Source organism: Stegostoma tigrinum, chromosome 3 (assembly GCF_030684315.1).
Source record: "Stegostoma tigrinum isolate sSteTig4 chromosome 3, sSteTig4.hap1, whole genome shotgun sequence".
Taxonomy (NCBI): Eukaryota; Metazoa; Chordata; class Chondrichthyes; order Orectolobiformes; family Stegostomatidae; genus Stegostoma; species Stegostoma tigrinum.
In genome coordinates, this window is record NC_081356.1 from 74,856,178 (window position 1) to 74,876,929 (window position 20,752).

Genomic DNA, 20,752 nt, shown 5'->3' on the forward strand with positions numbered 1-20,752 from the left:
CTGTTGAATGTCAAGTTGGTTTGACTTTTTCATGAAGGAAATGGTCATTACCTGGGATTTGTGTGGCACGAATGCTCCTTGCCACTTACCAGCCCAAAGCTGAATCTTATCCAAGTTTTGCAGAATGCAAACACAGAATGGATTACTATTTGAAGAACTGTGAATGGAATTGATGACCCTGCATTCACTGCAACTGTCCTGCTTCCGAACTTAGGATGATGGGAAGGTCATTGATGAATTTCGGCCAAGGTCACACTACCCTAAGGGACCTCCATGCCAAAGTATTGAGTTTAAATGACTGAACTTCAACAACAACAACAAAATCTTGTTTGTGCAATTTATGACTCCACCCAGTGCAGAAATTTTCTCCGATTCTAAGTGCCTTCAATTTTACGAAGGTTCCTTGATACCACATTCAGATCAAATATTGACATTACATTTTAGCAGTCACTCTCACTTTACCTTGAGAAATCTAGCTCCTTTGTCCATGTCTGCAATGAACTCTGGAGGCAGAAGTCTTCATGATGTCATCTGAACAAGGCGTTGTTGATCATGCTATTGGTGAGAAACTGCCACTCGATAGCATTGGCAATATCATCTCTCATCACTCTGCTGTTGACTAAGGAGGCAGTCATTGGTCAATCTGTCTATTCTATATTGGCCATAAAATTTGTCTTTATCCTCCTTAAATTTACTCCATGTCCCAGCATCCATCGCACTCTGGGGAAGATCCTTTGACAGAAGTAATTTCTCCTCATCTGTTTTAAATCTGCTGCCACTTATCTTAAAAGTTTAAACTCTCATTCTAAAGGTTGTCCAACATGAGGAAACATCCTTTCTATACCTATGCTGTTAATTCCTTTTAGCATCTTATGTTCTTCAATTGGATCTCCCCTCTAACTTTCCGGACAGTATAGGCTAAGATGCTCACTCTCTTTATGTGAGAAAAACTCCCCATTTCTGGAAATAATCGGATTAACCTTATCTGAATTGCCTCCAATACAACTACTTCCCTCCTCAAGTAAGGGGATTAGAATTACACACTATACTCCAGATGCAGTCTTACTACATCTAGTACAGCTGCAGCAACATTTCAAAAACCAAAAGAACTGTGGATGCTGTAAGTCAGGGACAAAAACCGAAGTTGCTGGAAAAGCTCAGCAGGTCTGACAGCATCTCTGAAGAAAGTAAAATCAAGAGTTAATGTTTCATGTCCAGTGACCCTTCTTCAGATGCTGCTAAACCCTCTGAGCTTTTTCAGCAACCTCTGTTTTTGTACAGCGACATTTCTATACTTTCATATACCATTCCTTAAACTACAAATGCCAAAATTCTACTTGCCTTCTTTATTACCTGCTGTACGTGCATTTCTGTAATACACGCAGAAGGACACCCAGATCCTTCTGTACCAAAGCATTCTGAAGTATTTCTCTCCATTTAAACAATAAGTTGCTAGTCTATTCCTCAGGTAAATGCCAGTGTTGCAGTTATTTGGAATAGCTTGACTGGACGTATGGTTAATATCAGAGCACAACTCTTCAGCGTTACGCCTGGGCTATTGTCAGCATCTACAGCTTTTGGTGTATCCAGTGCCTTCAGTCATTTCTTGATACCATATGGCGTGAATCAACTTGTCTGAAGATTGGTATCTATAATGCTGGGCATCTTGGGAGGACCCTGAAGGGGATTAGCATCTGTCAGTTCTGGATGAAAATGTTGCAAACATTTTGTCTGGGTTCACTGGACTAGGTTCTGCTATAATTAGAGATTGGGAACATTCATCGAATATTCTCCAACTAGTCATCTAATGTTCATCATCATTCCCAGGTGGAAGTGGGAGGGCTGTTGAACTTTGATTTTGTCTATTGCGGTGCGAACACTTAGCTCTGTCTTTGTCATGCAGCTTTTGCTGTTTTGTGCATTTTATTTTTTGTATTAGCTTCATCAGGTTGGCACCTCAATTTAAGGTGCAGTCACTCTGCAGACCCTGCACACTGCACTGTGCATGCATAAATCTTGACACTACTAATGGTAATAGGAACAACTTCTAGCAGGCAATCACATGTGCACAGCAAATGGCTTTCAGGGCTTCGGAGGTCGGAGGTCATTTCTGGCATCCAACTAAAGATTTGAATTTTGAGCAAAAGCAGAAATACTGTCGTACACATATCCGCACCACGGCCTACAAACTCTGCAAAGACTCCTAACAAAAGGCTAGAAGTGTGGTTAAATAGCTAAGAATAGATAGGAATCGTACACCAGATATCAGCGTGTTCCTCCTGTTTTTCAAGTATTCTTTGTCAAACTGTGCCAGGTAGAATGCTCTCATCCTGGAAAGTTCTTGGCCTCAGGTTGTGAATGCCGAATGGCCAGTAAGCAGAAAGAAGGAAAGTGTATTTACCTTGTTCTTGGAGGAAGAGGGTTCCACTTGGAGTTCCAGGACAGGTTCAGGTCTGGGCCTCTGAAGAAATTCTGCAACTGGACTGGACAACTTACTGAAGTTGCAGGGCGGACAGAAATGAAACTGTGCAAAGACCCTTGAGAATTTGTCACACAAAAGTTTACTGCTTAGTGCCACACCAATCCTTGTGGCTATACAGGGAAGACAGGATTCATTGCTTATGGCACATGCACTTGTTTATAACAGAAAGCTCATTTTCCACCCAGTTCAACATCCTCAGGCAAGATCAGTAAGCAGATATTTCTACCACCTACCCTGAAATACTGCTTTTATGAAATTTCAGCTATTACCAGTTAAAAGGTCTATGAAACAAGTCAAAATGGGAACGCAAGATCAAAAAGAACTAGGAACTAGGAAATAAATATCTGAATGTATGCAGAATCTGAGATACTCAAGATCTTTTCATCTCATGAATTTTATTGTTAGCAAAAACAATGGGCACCTTGCATCAGCAGAAATGGTCTTATTTTTGTATTAAAGTGTCCAGTTGTAAAAGCTAAACAAATCAAAATGAATGTATGAACAAAGGGCCAACATCTGTGTGACATACCCACTTCAACACGGATTTGCCCATTACTCCCCCAGCCACCACTACTACTCATGCCCTCTCATTGACCACTGATCATTTCAAACTGGACACTGCTTCTTTTTTCCCCCAACCTGTTGGATCATTTTCTGGTCATCATGTCACTTCTCCTCAAAGCCATTGATATGCAATGGCACAATCTTCAGTGCTGTTCAGCTGGCAATTAATGTCCGCAGCTTACCAGCTTGCTGGAAATAAGATTCAAATTTAATGCATAGTTACCCTGTGCCTTGTCATTCAAGCAGCGAGTTTCAACATTCACAAATTTTAGGCCGAGGAATGGAAGAAAAAGGATAAGCTCATCAACCATTCCTTTCATGAACTGTATTATTTACCTCATGATGAACTCTATTCAATTTAATTACTCTTAGCAGCTGAAAAAAAGTTCTCCAATCTCTGAAAGGTACCATGGAAATTCCTCAAACCAAGATCTCGAAGCAGGTAATTGGAGTTAACGTTTCAAATTGATTCTGCTTGAAAGCACCTATCATATTCGTATCAGGGCTTACAACTGTTTTGACTGACGGAGAACACTCAACCCTAATAAACTATTCAAATTACACTGTGAAATGGGTCTCTATTCACAAATGGCAATTGTACAATATTGTGTTTCACTTCTTAAAATCCCCCAGGGGACTTCTGCCATCTGTTTTTCATAAAGCTTAGCAAATAGAAGACACTATTAAAGATTTTCTAAGAATGTTGCTGCCTGTATGGATAACTGTCACATGATGGAAACATTTCCAGATATATATCAAACAGTCTATTTAAAATTAAATAGTTGACCATATCTGTACAAATATTATTGTAACAGAGCAAATAATAAAATTAATAACTACAAATAATTACTCTGAACAATTGCTTCTTTAGGAAGTAAGGGCCTAGGAAATAGGAACAGGAGCTGACCCCTCCAGCCTGCTTCACCATTTACTGAAATCTGACTGAAGTCTCAACTTCACTTTCTTGCACTCTGTCTATAACCTTGATGGAAAATCAGTCTAATTAGCCTTTAACATATTCAGTGACCCAGCTCACACTCCATGGAAAAGAATTCTAAAGATTTCTCCTGAAGGAAAGCATTTCTCCTCTCAATCCAATTGGACGATTTTATTTCACAAATTACATCCCTGGCTCTGGGTGCCCCCCCAGGGGAAGCATCCTCTCAGCATCTAACCTATCAACACTCCTCAGAATCGTACAAAAGCAAAATACCGTGGATGCTGGAAATCTGAAACGAGAACCAAACAATAACTGGAAAGATTCAGCAGTTCAAGCAGCACTCACGGACAGAAAAGGAGCCAAGATTCCCGTCAATAACCTTTCATCAGACTATCAGAATCACAGATCTTTCAAGTAGATTACCTCTCAGTTTCCTAAGCTTCAATGAGTCTAACTGCACGAGCTCAACCTTTCCTCATAAAAAAAACCCTTCATCCCACAAATCAATCTATTCAAATTCCTCCGAGCTGTTTCCAATGCAAGTAAAACATTTCTTAAAACAAAGAGACCAAAGCTACACACAATACTCTTGTAGTCAAACCAATACCCTACTGTTGCAGAAATACAGCGCAAAACAGTCCCTTCGGCCCTCAGATACCACTGTTGCAGCAAGACTAGCCTATTTTTATGTTCTTTGAAATAAACACTAATATTCCTTAACCCTTCCCTATTACCACTGAACTTGGATTTTTGGGTGACTTACATACAAGGATTCCCAAACGTGTCTGCACTATAGCTTTCTGCAACAGAGGCACTGGTGGCGATCTTTCAGGAATCACCGGAGTCAGGAAGGATCCCAGAGGACTGGATAATGGCTCGTGTAACAGCCCCATTTAAGTGGGGAGGGACGCAGAAATTGGCCTGACTTCAGTCATTGTAATGATTTTAGAACCTATTACTAAGGATAAGATTGTGGGATACTTGGAGATGCATGGTAAATGAGGTTGAGTCAGGAGAGCTTTGTCAAGGGGAAATCATGCCTTGACAAATCTGTTCTAATTTTTTGATGATGGAACAAGCAAGTTAGAGAAAGATGAGCCAGTGGACATGCTCTGTTTGGATTTCCAGAAAGTCTATGACATGATACCACACAGGAGGGTGTGAAATAAGACAACAGCTCATGGTATTAGGGGTAAGGTACTGGTTTGGACAGACAATTGGGTGACTGATAGAAGGCAGAGAGTGGGGTTAAATGAGTCTTTTCCAGGATGGCAGCCAATGACTAATGGAATTCCACAGGGGTCAGCATTGATACCACAACTGTTCACATTACGCATTAAGAAATGATGGGAACTGCAGATGCTGGAGAATCCAAGATAACAAAGTGTGTAGCTGGATGAACACAGCAGGCCAAGCAGCATCTCAGGAGCACAAAAGCTGACGTTTCGGGCCTAGACCCTTCATCAGAGAGGGTCTGATGAAGGGTCTAGGCCCGAAACATCAGCTTTTGTGCTCCTGAGATGCTGCTTGGCCTGCTTGTTCATCCAGCTACACACTTTGTTATCTTACGTTACGCATTAAGTTTTTTTTATTATTAATTCACGGAGGAGTGTGTTGCTGGCTAGGCCAGCATTCATTGTCCATTCCTATTACCCAAAGGAGTTAAACAAATACTTTGCATTAGTCTACACGGTCGAGGGTTTTAATAGCACTCCAAAAAAACGCTACATCGGGGGGAAATGTCAAAGTTTTAGGATAAATGGTGGCAGATTTAAAATAGAGATGAGGAGAAATTACTTCACTCAAAAGGGTCATGAATTTTCGGAATTCACAACTCCGGCGCAGTAGATGCTGGGCAATTCAGAAAATTTGAGGTGAAGATAGACAGATTTTTAATCATTAATAGGTGGAAGGGTTATGGTGAGCAGGCAGGAAAGTGAAGATGAGGTCAAGATGAGATCAGCCATGCTTGTATTGAATGGCAGAACAGGAATGAGGGCTGAATTTCCTTCTCCTGCTCTTCGATCTTATGCTTTTAATTTCCTAAAAAGTTGGGGAAAAAAATAAATAGCAAACTGTCTTTAGAGAAAAAAGTTCTGGGGAAATCAATGGGGTAAAGGCAGCTCTGTCCTGTGCACGAGTGATTTCATCCTTGGATATTAAACGAAACAGCTTCAGAGATGTTTGATGCGCTGATAGTAATCTTCCAAGAATCTTAATTTCTGGAAAAAATCCTAAAACATTAGAAAACTGCTAATGGAATACCCTCAGTCAGTAAGGAAAGAAGACAACAAACTGGTAACTATCGGCCAGTTAGCCTGGCATTAGGCATTAGGAGACTTTGGGTGGAATGGCATGAGCTTTGGTAAGATTTGTTTCAAAATCATACAAGGTGACTGGAGAGGCAACTCCAACATCGGGACAACTTGCTGCAGCTTTCATAAACACGCTGCGCAGGGCGGTGAGTTTTTCCTTAGATCGTGACATGTTGAAAATTAAAGGTGATTATAGCTTATTAGATGCCTTATTAAATGGCACAAAATGTCTAATTAATATTCAACTTTTTCTCTTGCCAAGCACACCAAAGATGCTAGGCATGGAAATTTCTTGACAAGAAAGTTGGTGCAGGTGCCTGGCAACTTCCTCTCACCTCTTGCTCCAAAGGACGTCACTGTTGAGCACAGGGCACCAACATTTCAGGGCATGGTCCACGGGCACCGGCACACGCAGCCATGCCTGAGCAGCCTCTGGACCCTTTCTCACAGTTATGGAGAACCTTCCTGTCATTGCGGAAATTCAGGCTTAGCATGAAGAAAATGTGTACATAACTTGAAAACAGAACACCCTTCTTTCATTTATCCTGTCTAGTCCTTTTAGAATTTTCTAGGTTTCTATGAGATCCCTATCATTCTTCTAAACTTCAGTGAGTATAATCCAAACTGATATAGTCTCTCTTCATATGTCACTCCTACTATCCCAGGAGTCTGTCTCGTAAATGCAGGTGCAAACATGGCTGGTCTTCTGCCTAGACTTCACTTTGCAACCACCTTCCCATTCTCCTTTGATTCCTTGAGCGACCGACAATCTATCACAGCCGTGAATATACCATAAATGATGGAGTATTAAGGAAAGCAAAATAATGTTAGCTATTTACCCTATCCATGCCACATCTTTATCCCAGGGTAGGAGAGTCTAAAACTAGACGACAAAGGTTTAAAGTGTGAGGTGAAAGATCTAAAAGGGACATGAGGGGCAAGATTTTCACAGAGGGTGGTGTATGTATAGAATGGGCTGCCAGAGGAAGTGACGGAGGCTGGTATAATTACAACGTTTAAAAGATATCTGGATGGGTGCATGCATAGAAATGGTTTAGTGGGATATTGGCCAAATGCTGGTAAATGGGACTAGATCAATTTAGGATGTCAGGTCGTCATGGATGAGTTAGACCAAAAGTTCTGTTTCCATGCTGTATTACCCTATGGCTTTATGACACGCTACACATCAAACTATTTTTGCAAACCTAACATGCAACAGAAATTACCTAGTTAGTAGGAATCCTGTCACTGCTCCCTCACCATTACAGTCAAAAACAACTACTGCACAAGACATTTTTCATTCAGGTCAAGCACTAGCAAACTGTCAAAGGCCATAAATTTATGGATTTGAAACTGAATAAACAGTTTACTCAAGAAGCTACTGATAATCCTTGGTAAGATTTCAGCTTGTTCAACTGTAACATTCTCATAATTACTTGTAATGTTCATCAGTTCACATTAAAGCCATTTCATAGTCTGCATTCAGAGAGTTAAGCAGACCACGCAAAGTTTCGGGAATATTCAAAACAATCTTACAAAATCAATTATTCTTCAACATTCATTTTGTTAATGTTTCTCCCACATCCTCGACCAGATAGACAGAAGTGAAATAAATGTGTGTGAAACAATTCCATGAGTCAAATTGAAGTATTAGAATTTTCTAAAAATGCACAACTATGCATTTCTGAAAATGCCCTCAACAGTGTTTGTGAACCAGTTAAACAGCTATTTAAATGGTAATTTCAGTTTTGCTGAAAGATGACAGAAGAAAGTGTGTAATTCCTTGCCAGAAATGTGATCGATATGAATGGGTAAGGTCAAATTCTTCAATATCTTGGAAGGAATCCAAAAATCAAATATTTCAAGTTTATTCATTTGAAAGTATCTTATCTCTGTGGGGATGAGCAGTGTCAATGCAGGATGCAGCAACATGATTCACACCTAAACTATTTTGTTTTTAATTTTTAAGTGGCAGTGTGACAGTACTGTGCCTTTAAGAGATGTGTTCTGTCCTGTTTCACTTGCAGAGTGGTGCTGTCACAGTGGTATCAAAATGTCTCCTTCAGACAGGCAGTTGACAGCAGCTTTGAGTTCTCCCTGGACTTTTTTTTTTATTAAGACAAAACAATCATGAGTGAGCAGGGCCAGGGCTCACATAGACCCAGGAATGCTTTTAGTTTTTGTTTTCAGTTAGAACATAGAGCATAGAACAGTACTGGACAAAACAGGCCCTTCGGCCCATGATGTGTGCTGACCTATTATCCTAGTCTAAGATCAAACTACTCTGCATATCCTACATTTTCTATCCGAGAGTCATTTAAATGTCCCTAATATATCTGACTCCTCTACCATTGCCAGCAGTGCATTCCATATGCCCATCGTACTCTGTGTGTAAAGAATCTACCTCTGGCATCTCCCCAATACCGTCCTCCAATCACTTTCAAATTATGCCTCCTCACAATAGTCATTTCTGCCCTGGGCAAAACTCTCTGGCTGTCCACTCTATCAATGCCTCTCATAACCTTGTAAACCTCTAACAAGTCGCCTCACATCCTTCTTCACTCCAATTAGGAAAGGTTCAGGGTGTGAGAAAAGTCATAGCTCCCTCAACCTTTCCTCTGAAGACCTGCCCTCCAGTCTAGGAAGCATCCTGGCAAATCTCCTCTGCACTCTCGCTAAAGCTGCTGCATCTTTTCTATAATGAGGTGACCAGAAGTGAACACAATATCCCAAGTGTGGTCTAACCAGGGTTTTACAGAGCTGCAGCAAAACCTCATGGCCCTTAAACTCAATGCCCCTGCCAATGAAAGCCATCACACCATATGCCTTTTGAACAACCCTATCAACTTGGGAAACAACTTTGAGGATCTATGGATGCGGTCCCCAACGTCCCTCTGTTCCTTCACACTGCCAAGAATCCTGCCATTAACCCTGTATTCTGCATTCAAATTCGACCTTCCAAAATGAATCACTTCACACTTATCCAGGTTGAATTACATCTGCCAATTCTTTGCCCAGCTCTGCATCCTGTCAATGGCCCATAGCAACCTACAACAGCCCTCCACGCTGTCCAACACTCCACCAACCTCTGTGGCATTGGCAAACGTTCTAACCCACCCTTCCACTTCCTCATCCAAGTCATTTATAAAGAACACAAACAGCAGAGTCCCCGAATAGATACGCGCGGAACACCATGGGTTACCGGACTCTGGGCTGAATATTTAGTTCAGTAGGTATTTGTTGGCTTCTGGAGCTAAAAGACTAAGTTCTATGCTGCTACAGTGAAGGTTTCAGTGAACAAGGAGGCTTCCTTGTAAAACTCAAAACGGGCAGATTATTTCTTCCTTTCAGACTGGAGAGAGGCAGCATATGAGAATAGTAACTGCGTAACTGTTTTGTTGAATTGCATTTTTGCCAAAGGGGCGTGTTTAGGGAACGCTGCCTACATTGGAACGGTTGATGGTTAGTGGTTAAATAATACATTATCTTGTTATCTATTTCAATAGAGTAAAGTTATGCCCAATCTTCTTTTTGTTTATTTTGACTGTGCTGCAAGAATAATGTGTATTTTGTTTAGCTTACCAATCAATTCATATGTGGAATACAGCACCTTACAGTTGCCTTTTTAAAAATTATATATAAATTTTAGGGCCCAAACTTTCTCCATAATGCATTTTGGATGGGGTGGGGAGGGGCAGTGTGAGAAGGGGAAGGGTCCTGGTTCATAATAGGGGTACAATTGAGACAACACATGTTTCGTTAATGCAAATCGGCTATAATACGATTGATGAATTGTGGACATTAGTTGGATAATGCAAACATTCTGCCGTACAGGTACAGTGATTTTCTATAGCAATTTCTTTGTAGTTCCATTTTCTATACTACGAGGTCACACATGAACACAACTATCGTGTTATCGCAAAAATACCTGTACAAGCAAAAATCTTACAGTGTGCATCACACTTTTAAGATGTGATGTGATTCAGTGCCATTTTGCCACATGTATCCAATCAGGCAATGCATCACAGTTGGCACCCCACAGAAGAGTTTTGGGCACCTTAAAATGTTATTTCAGATCATGTTCGCTATGATATTGCAATGGATTATAAGAAATACAGATATTAAAAAGGGTTATATTTTCTAAAAAGAAACTTCATAAAGTTCTAATATTGCATTATGTTATTTCTAAATGACACAGAAGAAAAATTCAAACACCAATGACTTTATCACAGATGATCTGCCCACACTAATTGTGTGATCCTCTTGGCGATCATTTCACCAGATATATTTTCAAAATGCTCACAAAAATCTCAGCAATTGTAGATAACAAACTGAGTTTATGAGGTCAGTAGTGAACCAGCAACACCATCTACTCCTTATACAGCCACTTAAAATGCATACACTTGCTCTCTTTGGAAACAGTTTCAGTACAGTGCACTCGGCAAAGGACCTAAAGCTTGTATGAATAAGCCAAGCAACTCTACACGTCCCCAACCAAACAAACTAAAGAATCATTACTATGAATCAAAGTATGAGTTGTGCCAAATCTAACAGTGAATTTGAAGCAAACAGAAAGAAAATGAGATCAATAAAGGTTAAAGGAAGATTATTTACATTTTTTTATTATTTCAATTATCTAACAATAATTCAAAGCTCAAAAACAAAATGAGATTCCATACTTTTGAAATGTAATTTGCAGTGGCAGAAGGGTGGATTGAGATAATAACTTCCATTTAACACCGTCTCAAATTGACTTCCACTGAAATGGTCAAGGCCGAACTTCTGGTAAGTTCAATGCTTAGCTGAGAAATTACAGCAACTTCCTGCCCTTTCAACGCAGCTTCATAATCAATAAGCAGCAACTTCCTGATTTCCACATTTATCTGCACATTTGCAGTCGCACATTTGCAGTCACACATTACTGTCTGACTTACGTGAAGATACTGATGAGCATTAATAACTTGACCATTATATTTACTTCAAAATCCTGGTCTGAGTTAAAGTTAAAGATGCAAACCACAGCAACTTTTGACTCGGGTATCAGATTCAGTATTAGATAACTGTAGCCATGCATCTGTTACTTCCCAAAATGTCCAATGATAAGGCCAGAATTCCCACCAACAATGCAAACTGAAACCACTCCCCCACTCTATTACTGAAGTCAAAGGAGTAGGAAGTACTGTAATGTGGTCACGCATTCCTTTAAAACGGAACAATCTTGTATAAAACTAACAGCTCACTATATTACATTTTAAATGAAACCCTGAATATACATTCTTTCCGAGCCACAGCAGATTCTGAAACAGTAATCACAGCTCTATTGTGATCATCTTAAAATTATAAAAAGAAAATACTTACAGAAGAAGGAAAACATACGACCAGCTGAAGGTGTGCTGCATCAAATTACAAAGTATCCATAATTGTATTGTATTTTAATGAGACAAGTGCTGCATACACAGATGTAAAAGTCTCAAAGGATTTGTACAGACAAGGATCCCAGGTGTAATTCGTAATTTCAAAACATACAAGCAAGTCAGTACATGCATCAAAAAAGCAGACTAAAAAAAATCATAATGCAAATTCTTAAAATCTTAGTTTGACTGAAACTACAGAAACAGTCAGCTGTAATTGTCCAGATTCCAGCAGATTTTAGTAAATGAAAGTTAATAATTCAAACATCTTCTGCCAAGAATGGGGTACTGTAAATACTCCCAAAGTCTGTAGCAATGAAGCTCAAGTCCATCAGATCCCAGCAATTGTCAAATATACTTTAAATATTAAAAATGGATTGACAATCGGATTTAGAATTGCACAATAAATGTTTTAGATTTCTCCAGGGCACATGGGGAAGACCAATAAATGCTGGCTTTGCCAGTCATCTGTGATCCCCATGTCCTGCGAATGAATAAAAAGGTAAAATCAGATTTAGGCATTAAAACGATCATCGTTAAGGAAAGGACACTGGCTTACACGCCACAATCTGCATAAAATACACCTCCATGGTCTTTCACATAAGGCGGATAGAAAGCAGATGCTAGATGTGAAAGGAGAAATTTGGAAAGGTGTTGAAAAGCTAGGTCGCGCTTTTGATAGAATGAAAAATGTGGACAGGAATTTTAAACCTAACGGCTGTAATTTTCCCAAATTGAGTTAGTGATGGATGACAGACGGGAAGAGCAATCAGCGGCCTGTAGCTCCAGAAATATGTCAGGAATCTGTGCCATCTGTTTCTCAGGGGAAGGACAGTAGAATTGGAAGTGGCATATAATTAAAGCAAGTTGTGCTAGGAATGAAATGCAAATGTAAAAAACAAGGTTCTGAAGTCAACATTTAAAGGTTAAGGGGAAAATCAGACAAAAATTTCTTGACATCAAAATTCTGATTTTTTTCATTTATGTGATGTTTTCCAATCTTTCACATCATTGCCCATACCACAACAGCAAGGAGAGAATTCCACCTCACCAGTTGGGTAACAGTGTTGATAATGGAAAGGGAAGTCATGAACAAATAGGATTCAGTGCAGCTTTGTAGGTTGCAATACAGGGAGGAGAGATTTGGATGTGTTGGTGTTTACGGTGAGGTGAGGACAACCAGGAAAGCATTGGAATATAGAAGGAAACAAATGCATATAAAAGGATTTGAAGCTCTAAGCTAGGAGAAGAGTCTTACAGTCGAGGCTGATGTTGTTGCAGATGCAGAAGTAGGCATGTTTCCGTTTGAGATGAAATGGGGTCTGAAGTTCAGTTCACAGTCAACACAGGCCTTAAACTCCTATGAGTAACTGACACCTGGACGCCCTCTCTTTTGCTGCACTTTAGCTTTTCCTTAAGCCTCAAATGTAATGAACTCACGGATTCTTTTATCTTCACAACCAGTGTTTCCCAAATTGTGGAGTACACAGACTTCTGTGCAGATTACACAGAAGAAATCAAAATAGAGTTACTCAGTAAACCTCCATTCCTACATCAACAGTTGATGCAAAGTGATGCCAACAGCGTGGGTTCAATTCCTGCTGCACAAGAAGTTACCAAGGACTCTCCTTGCCCAAGATGTGCTGACCCTCAAGTTAAACCTCCATCAGTTGTGCGTGTGACTCTCTCTCTCTCTCTCTCTCTCTCTCTCTTTCTTTCTAGAGCAGCCCTATGGTCTGATGAGACTTCGGCAACTTTACCTTTTACACTAGTAGAAATGGCTGGGCCATCTACTTCTATCTCCTCTGATACCTGCCTTTCTCTCATTCCACAAGGAAGGCAGCCCACATTAGGACACAGAGTCTCAAGGCAGCCCCTCACCCATTATGAAGAGTGGGCCCTGGCTCTGACTGTGCCATGCAAGGTACTTGGACTGGTATTAAAGGCTGCCCTCAATTTACTGTGTCAAGATCCCTGAAACAATGGCTAATCCTTTCAACTGGGGAACGTCGACAACTGAGAAGCTTCTGGTCTTTGTGTTTGCGCTAGATGGCACAGCAAAACAGCACCAATGTGAGCCTCTCTCTGAGTGACGGGCCAAAGCACAAAAAGGCAAGCGAAAGCAAGGGTAAGGTGAGCATCCAAGTAGGTTCAGGGTGAGTAAGTGCTATGAGAACGTGTTAACAGCCTGGAGTTACAGCAAGGTTCGGTCCACGAGCTGGGTGCTTGTCCCTGACTGCACAATGTCCTTGCTGCAGTTTACAATGATTGTTGCTGGTACAGCCTGAGGTCTAGCATTGAAGTGCAGAACCATCCTGTAAGTGGATTGGAAATGAGGTCTGTTAGGTGCTGGCACATGTTGGATGCCAAGGTCTCTTGCATTGTTTGCATATGGCCAGTGCCCATGGAACAGTAGCATGATCGGACATGTTGGTGCTCACAGCCCAACAGAAGGATCATTTGGAGCAAGTGGTCAGCTCGTCTAGATTTCCTGATGTCGAGCTTGATAAGGTGGAGGGCTGAATATTAATGCGATGGTTTGGGTTGTTAACAAGGTGTTTACTAACAAATAAATCACTGTGCCACTTGCCGCTGATAGCGTGAATCTCACCATGCTGCTTGTGAAAAGCATAGAAGGGATTCTCCCAAAGTTACAATTCGTCTCACCGGACTTCTTGCCCAATTCTGCCACAGAGCTCGCCCGGGCACACACCACCGAAACCGCTGTAGGACTCTGCCCGTTAACTCTGTTACCTCTCCACAATTACTGGCATTGCTGGCAAAGTTGGCATAATCGTCAGTGAGGCAAACACAGGCTGTTGGTCAACTCTTGTGCATTTGTGGGCAGCAAACCTGAGAAGATCCTAGCCATGTTGAAAGCTGCAGTGAAATCTGCCAGCCACTGATAACAAAGCAGATACTTTCTGCCAACAGACAGGGCATCCTGAAGTATTTCCAGGAGTCTCCTGGGTAGTGCCTCTCACTTACTAAACCTCTCTCTGCTGCTCTCATCTCTGACCTGCAGCTGCTTGGTATGTAGGCAGCAAGCTACAGATGTTTTTGCCAATCATCGTGGTGCTCATGATAAACCTCCAAAAACAGAAAAAGTGTAACATCTCAGCAAAAGTACTCAACACAAACACTTTCCTGTCAATAAGTAGGTGAATAGTTGCGATTACTGGGTATTTTCATTGGCATCTATGTCTGCAATTTCCTCAGGTGTTCACTTGCTGCTGTGTACTTGCCTTGCTTTCATGGGTAAGCTTCAGAAAACCTTGAAAACCTTTGGCACCAATGTTCAGCTGAAAAGGAAGCTAAAATAGCACTGCAACTGCGCAATTACCTTCTGGAAATTTGTAACCTGCTGCTCCTAAAGAGGATGTGTGCACTCAGCCTAATACAGTCAAATGAAATATAAAGGAAACCAGCTTCAGCCAAATTCTTATTACACTGTCGATTCTGCCAGTTTTATCACCCAACTCATACCCAAATCTACATGACGTTCAGACTAAACTAGACTGCAAAGCCTGAGCCAGGACATATAAGCTGGGAATGATACATTGAATTGAAATTTTATACAAGAGCTAACTAAAAGATTTGGAATGAAACATGAGATTAAGGGAAAAAAAGAAAAGAAACAGACAGAAAATATTACTTTTACTTTAAATGCACAACACTAATTGCATTTTGAATAAAAATGAAAACCTCACCTTTGAAAAAATATTATTTTAATAGGTGGAGAGGCTAAATAAAAGATAATGATTTTCTACACCTTGTGAATCCACCCCCTCCAGAATGCACTAGCCCTTACCCAAAAAATGTTGTAGAAAAGTCCGTAACTAATAAGCAGGTACCACAGCTTCACACTGGTACATCAATTTCAATACCAGGTTTATAAAAACGATTCTGTAACGGAACACAGTCTGGAAAAGTAGGGTTACATGGACAGCAAGTTCAGGACTTGCAGGCTTTGCTACACACGTATATTCTGTGAAAGTTTCAATCTGATTCACTCCACAGTAATAGTGAGTATTTATCTCATTCTTATTATCGATGCAAAATCCATCTGTACTATACATTGTTGGTGAACTAAACCTTTTACATAGTCAATAATTCAAACAGTAAAACCACGCTTGGTGAATTTTACTTGGAAAGTTTGTTAAATTTCAGTGTTTATCAGAAAATTGTACCATAATTGTATTCTAACACTTGGGGCATAACTCCAAAATGTTCAGCTGCTTAGTCAACAGAAAATTGAAATTTAATAAATAAGAAGACATGAACTTATTAAACATTTCCAGCTACTCTTCAGCTACAGTTTCTTGTGGCTGAAAATGTCTATGTATATTTCCCAAAAAATCCATTTTGATCGTTTATTTGTTAACATCAATGGTCACTCATGCTTTGAATATTCTGTTCACTCTGAAAAATAAAAATCTACATTTGTTGAATGATATGCGGTGTAATAAATGCATTTTTTTGAGGACTGTGGGCCTGTACTCGACGGAGTTGAAAAGGATGAGGAGGGGGATCTGATTAAAACCTACAGAAGCCTGAGAAACATGGATAGAGAAGACATGGAAAAGAGGCTACCACTAATAGAAGAGACTAGGGCCTGAGATCACAGCCTCAGAGTGCAGGCACGATCCTTTAGAACGGAGGTGAGGAGGAATTTCTTCAGCCAGAGAGTGGTTAATCTGTGGGACTCATTACCACAGTTAGCTGTGGAGGCCAAGTCATTGAGTGTATTTATGGCAAAGACAGATAGGGTCTTGATTGGAAAGGGAGAATGTGGTTGAGAAACATATCAGCCATGATCAAATGGTGGAGCAGACTCAATAGGCCAAATAACCTAATTCTGCTCCTATGTCTTCTGATCTTATTGATCTTGTTGTAACGGGGTTTACCATCCCAATAAAGATGACAAACTTTGTATCAAAAAATTTGCACCTTGGTACCAGCAATCATTTGCACAAAACCTATAAATCAAAGTTACACAAACAGTGCAAATAATTATTCAAAAATTTACATTAAAGAATAAAGAACAGCACCCCGGAACAAGCCCGTCGGCCCACCAAGACTACACAGAAGTATGGTGCCTTTCTAAACTAAAAACCTTTTGCCTGAGTCCAATGAGTCTATTCCTTGCATATTCATATATCTGTCAAGACGCCTCTTAAATGTTGCTATTATATCCACCTCCACCATTTCCTCTGGCAGTGCATTCCAGGCACTTACCACCCTCTATATAAGCGTTTTTCCTTTCACATCTCCTTTAACCTACCCCCTTTTACCTTAAAGCTTTTCCCTGTATAATTGGCATTTCCACCTCGGTAAAAGACTCTAAATATCCAGTCTTTCCATGAGTCTCATAGTTGTTTTTAAACTTCTATCGGGTTGCCCCTTATTGTTCGATAATAAAGTGAAAACTAACCAAGTTTGTTTCACCGCTCCTCATTGCTCATATCCTCCAAAGCAGACAACAGCATGGTAAACAGTTTCTGTATCCTTTCCAAAACCTCCATGTCATTTTGGAAGTTCGATAACCAGAACAGTACACAATATTCCAAACATGGCCTAACTACAGTCCTATGTATCTGCAACACGACTTGCCAATGTTTAATAAAGAAGAGGAGGTAGAGGGTTGGACAGGATTTCTAGACCATAAATTCTATAAGCAAGAATGTTATACCCTTTGTAGGTAACGTGGAACAGCCCCACTCCCGCACCTACACTGGCCCTAAACCCCACCTCTTCTTCTGTTACACTGATGACTGTATCGGCGCCGTCTCGTGCGCCCAAGGGGAGCTCGAACAGTTCATCCACTTCAACAACACCTTCCATCACAACCTCAAGTTCACCTGGGCCATCTCCAACACATCCCTCACCTTCCTGGACCTTTGTCTCCATCTCAGGCAACCACCTAGAAACCGATTTCCATTTCAAGCCCACCGGCTCCCACAGCTACCTGGAATACACCTCCTACCACCCACCTTCCTGCAAAAGTGACATCCCCTATTCCCAATTCCTTTGCCTCCGCTGCATCTGCTCCCAGGATGAGGCATTCCACTCTCATGCATCCCAGATGTCCTTGTTCTTCAAGGGCCGCAACTTGCCCCCCACAGTGGTTGAGAACGCCCTCGACCGTATCTCCCACATTTCCCGCAACTCATCCCTCACACCCCGCCCCTGCAATAACCACCAAAGAGAATCCCCCTAGTCCTCACATACCACCCCACCAACCTCCGCATACAACACATCATCCGCTGACATTTCCGCCATCTTCAATCCGACCCTACTAACATTTTTCCAACCCCACCCTTGTCTGCCTTCCGGAGAGACAACTCTCTCTGCGACTCCCTTGTCCGCTCCACACTCCACTCCAACCCCACCACACCCGGCACCTTCCCCTGCAATCGCAGGAAGTGCTACACTTGCCCCACACCTCCTCCCTCACCTCCATCCCAAGCCCCAAGATGACTTTCCACATCAAGCCGATGTTCACCTGCACATTTGCCAATGTGTTATACTACATCCGCTGTACCCATTGTGGCTTCCACTACATTGGGGAAACCAAGTGGAGGCTTGGGGGCCGTTTTGCGGAACACCTACGCTCGGTTCACAATAAACAACTGCACCTCCCAGTCGCGAACCACTTTAACTCCCCCTCCCATTCCTTAGGCAGCATGTCCATCCTGGGCCTCCTGCAGTGCCACAATGATGCCACCCGTAGGTTGCAGGAACAGTAACTCATATTCCGTTTGGGAACCCTGCAGCCCAATGGTATCAATGTGGGTTTCAAAAGCTTCAAAATCTCCCCTCCCCCCCACTGCAGCCCAAAACCAGCCCAGCTCATCCCTGCCTCCCTAACCTGTTCTTCCTCTCACCTATCCCCTCCTCCTACCTCAATTTGCACCTCCATTTCCTACCTACTAACCTCATCCCACCCCCTTGACCTGTCCGTCCTCCCCAGATTGACCTGTACCCTCCCCACCTCCTCACCTGTACTCTCCTCTCCACCTATCTTCTCCTCTGTCCATCTTCGATCCGCCTCCCCCACTCTCCCTATTTATTTCAGAACCATCTCCCCATCCCCCTTTTCTGATGAAGGGTCTAGGCCCGAAACATCAGCTTTTGTGCTCCTGAGATGCTGCTTGGCCTGCTGTGTTCATCCAGCTCCACACTTTGTTATCTAAGTTATGCAACTTCTTGACCACCTTATCCACTTGTGTTGCCACTTTCATGGAACCGTGTACATCTAGATCCCTCTGTTATGTTGATGCTACAGAAGGTTTGGCCATTTACTGCATTCTTCCCTCCTGCATTAGGTCTTTCAAATATATATCACCCTACATCTGTACAGATTAAACTCCATCCGCTATTTCTGCACCCAAGTCTCCAGCCTTATCCTCTGGCAATCCTCCTCACTATCTTTAGCTACCCTAGTTGTTGTATTGTCTGCAAACTTACTAATAAGGCCACCTACATTCTCTTCCAACTTATTTATATATATTACAAACCACAAGGGTCCTAGCACTGTTCCCTGTGGAACACCACTGGTCATTGTTCTCCAGTCAGAAAAACACACTTCCACCGCTACTCTGGTCTTCAATGAATAAGCCCATTCTGTATCCATCTTACCAGCTCACTATGTTTCCATGTGACCTGAACCTTTTGTATCAGCTTGCTATGTCGGACTTGTCAAAGACCGTACTTAAGTCCAGATAGATAACATCTACCATGCTGCCCTCAACTATTATTGTTACTTCCTCAAAAAAACTCAATCAAGTTTATGAAACATGAACTGCCCTGCCATGCTACCTGTCAGTAATGGGTCCAAATTTGTTCAAATGTGAGTAAATCCTGTCCTGAACCCTTTGTCCATTATTTTAAAAAAATTACGGGGTTGTTCTGTTTCTAATTTTCCCAATTTAAAAAATTGTTACTCCTGCTACTAGAAGTTCAGTTGTGAGTCTTAGACACTTCAAAGTACAGAATGTTCTTCAGATCCATTAACCAACCAGCAAACTCTCAGCACCATATGTGTTAACAGGTTGCCTAGCCCAGTTAACAACATTTTTAAATAAAAGCTTATCTCTCAGAATGGTTAATCATTAATTCTTACGAATTATTGAATAGACTGCTATGGCTAATATTGATTTTTGAATGAAGCACTTCAGCTTTCTTTATGATAAGTCAATACAAATTATATGATTTTGTTTTGAAAAGGGGTAAAATGTCCATTCATAGTTTCCCTTGCAAAGGCTTTCTTTTTAATTCATTCAAGGGATAAGGTTATTGCTGACAAAGCAGCATTTATCGCCCATCCCTAATTGCCCAAAGGGCGGTTCAGAGTTAATCATATTGCTGTGGGTCTGAAGTCACATGGTGACCAGACCAGCCAATTTCCTTCCCATTAGTGAACCAGATGGGTTTTTCCAGCAATCGACAATGGATTCACAGTCACCATTAGATTCTTAATTCCAGACATTTTATTGAATTCAAATTCCACTATCTGATGTAGTAGGATTTGAACCCGGGTCCCCAGAAAGTTATCTGGCTCTCTGCATTAACAGTCCAGCAATAACACAATGAGACCATTGCCTCCCCATTTTTATGATTATGATAGGCTGCCTCAGGACACCCAAAAAGCTATTAGGGACAGAGCTTCAGGATTTTGACCCAGTGACACTGAATCAACAGTGACACAGTTCCAAGTCAGAATGGTGAGTGGTTTGGAAGGGAGTTTGCATGTGGTACAGTTCTGAAGTGTCAGCTGCCCTTGTCCTTCAAGATGGTATTGATTGTGGGTTTGGAAGGAGTTGTCTAAGGACCCATAGTGAATTTCTGCAAAGCACCTTATAAGTGGTCCACATTGCTGCTACTGAGGCTAGCGGAGTGAAAGGAATGTATGTTTGTGGATGCTATGCCAATCCAGTGGGTTGCTTTGTCCTGAATGGTGTCAGGCTTCTTGAGTGCTGTGATAGCTGCACCCACCCAGGTAAGTGGAGAGTATTCCAACATGCTCCTGACTTATGCC

General features: G+C 41.4%; 1 protein-coding gene across 3 annotated transcripts in view; it reads right to left on the bottom strand.

Annotated features, from left to right (window-relative positions):
• Positions 1 to 20,752, bottom strand: part of LOC125449638 (tumor necrosis factor alpha-induced protein 8) — a 140,058-nt gene that overhangs the window by 61,166 nt on the left and 58,140 nt on the right. The window contains exon 1 of one of the 3 annotated variants that reach the window (XM_048525501.2): positions 11,660 to 11,775. The exons of 1 other annotated variant lie outside the window; for it this stretch is intronic. The gene's annotated coding sequence lies outside the window, so the exon portion shown is untranslated. Of the gene's footprint in view, positions 1 to 10,980; positions 11,092 to 11,659; positions 11,776 to 20,752 lie in introns of those variants that run through there. One more of the 3 variants, XM_048525508.2, reaches the window with a different exon arrangement.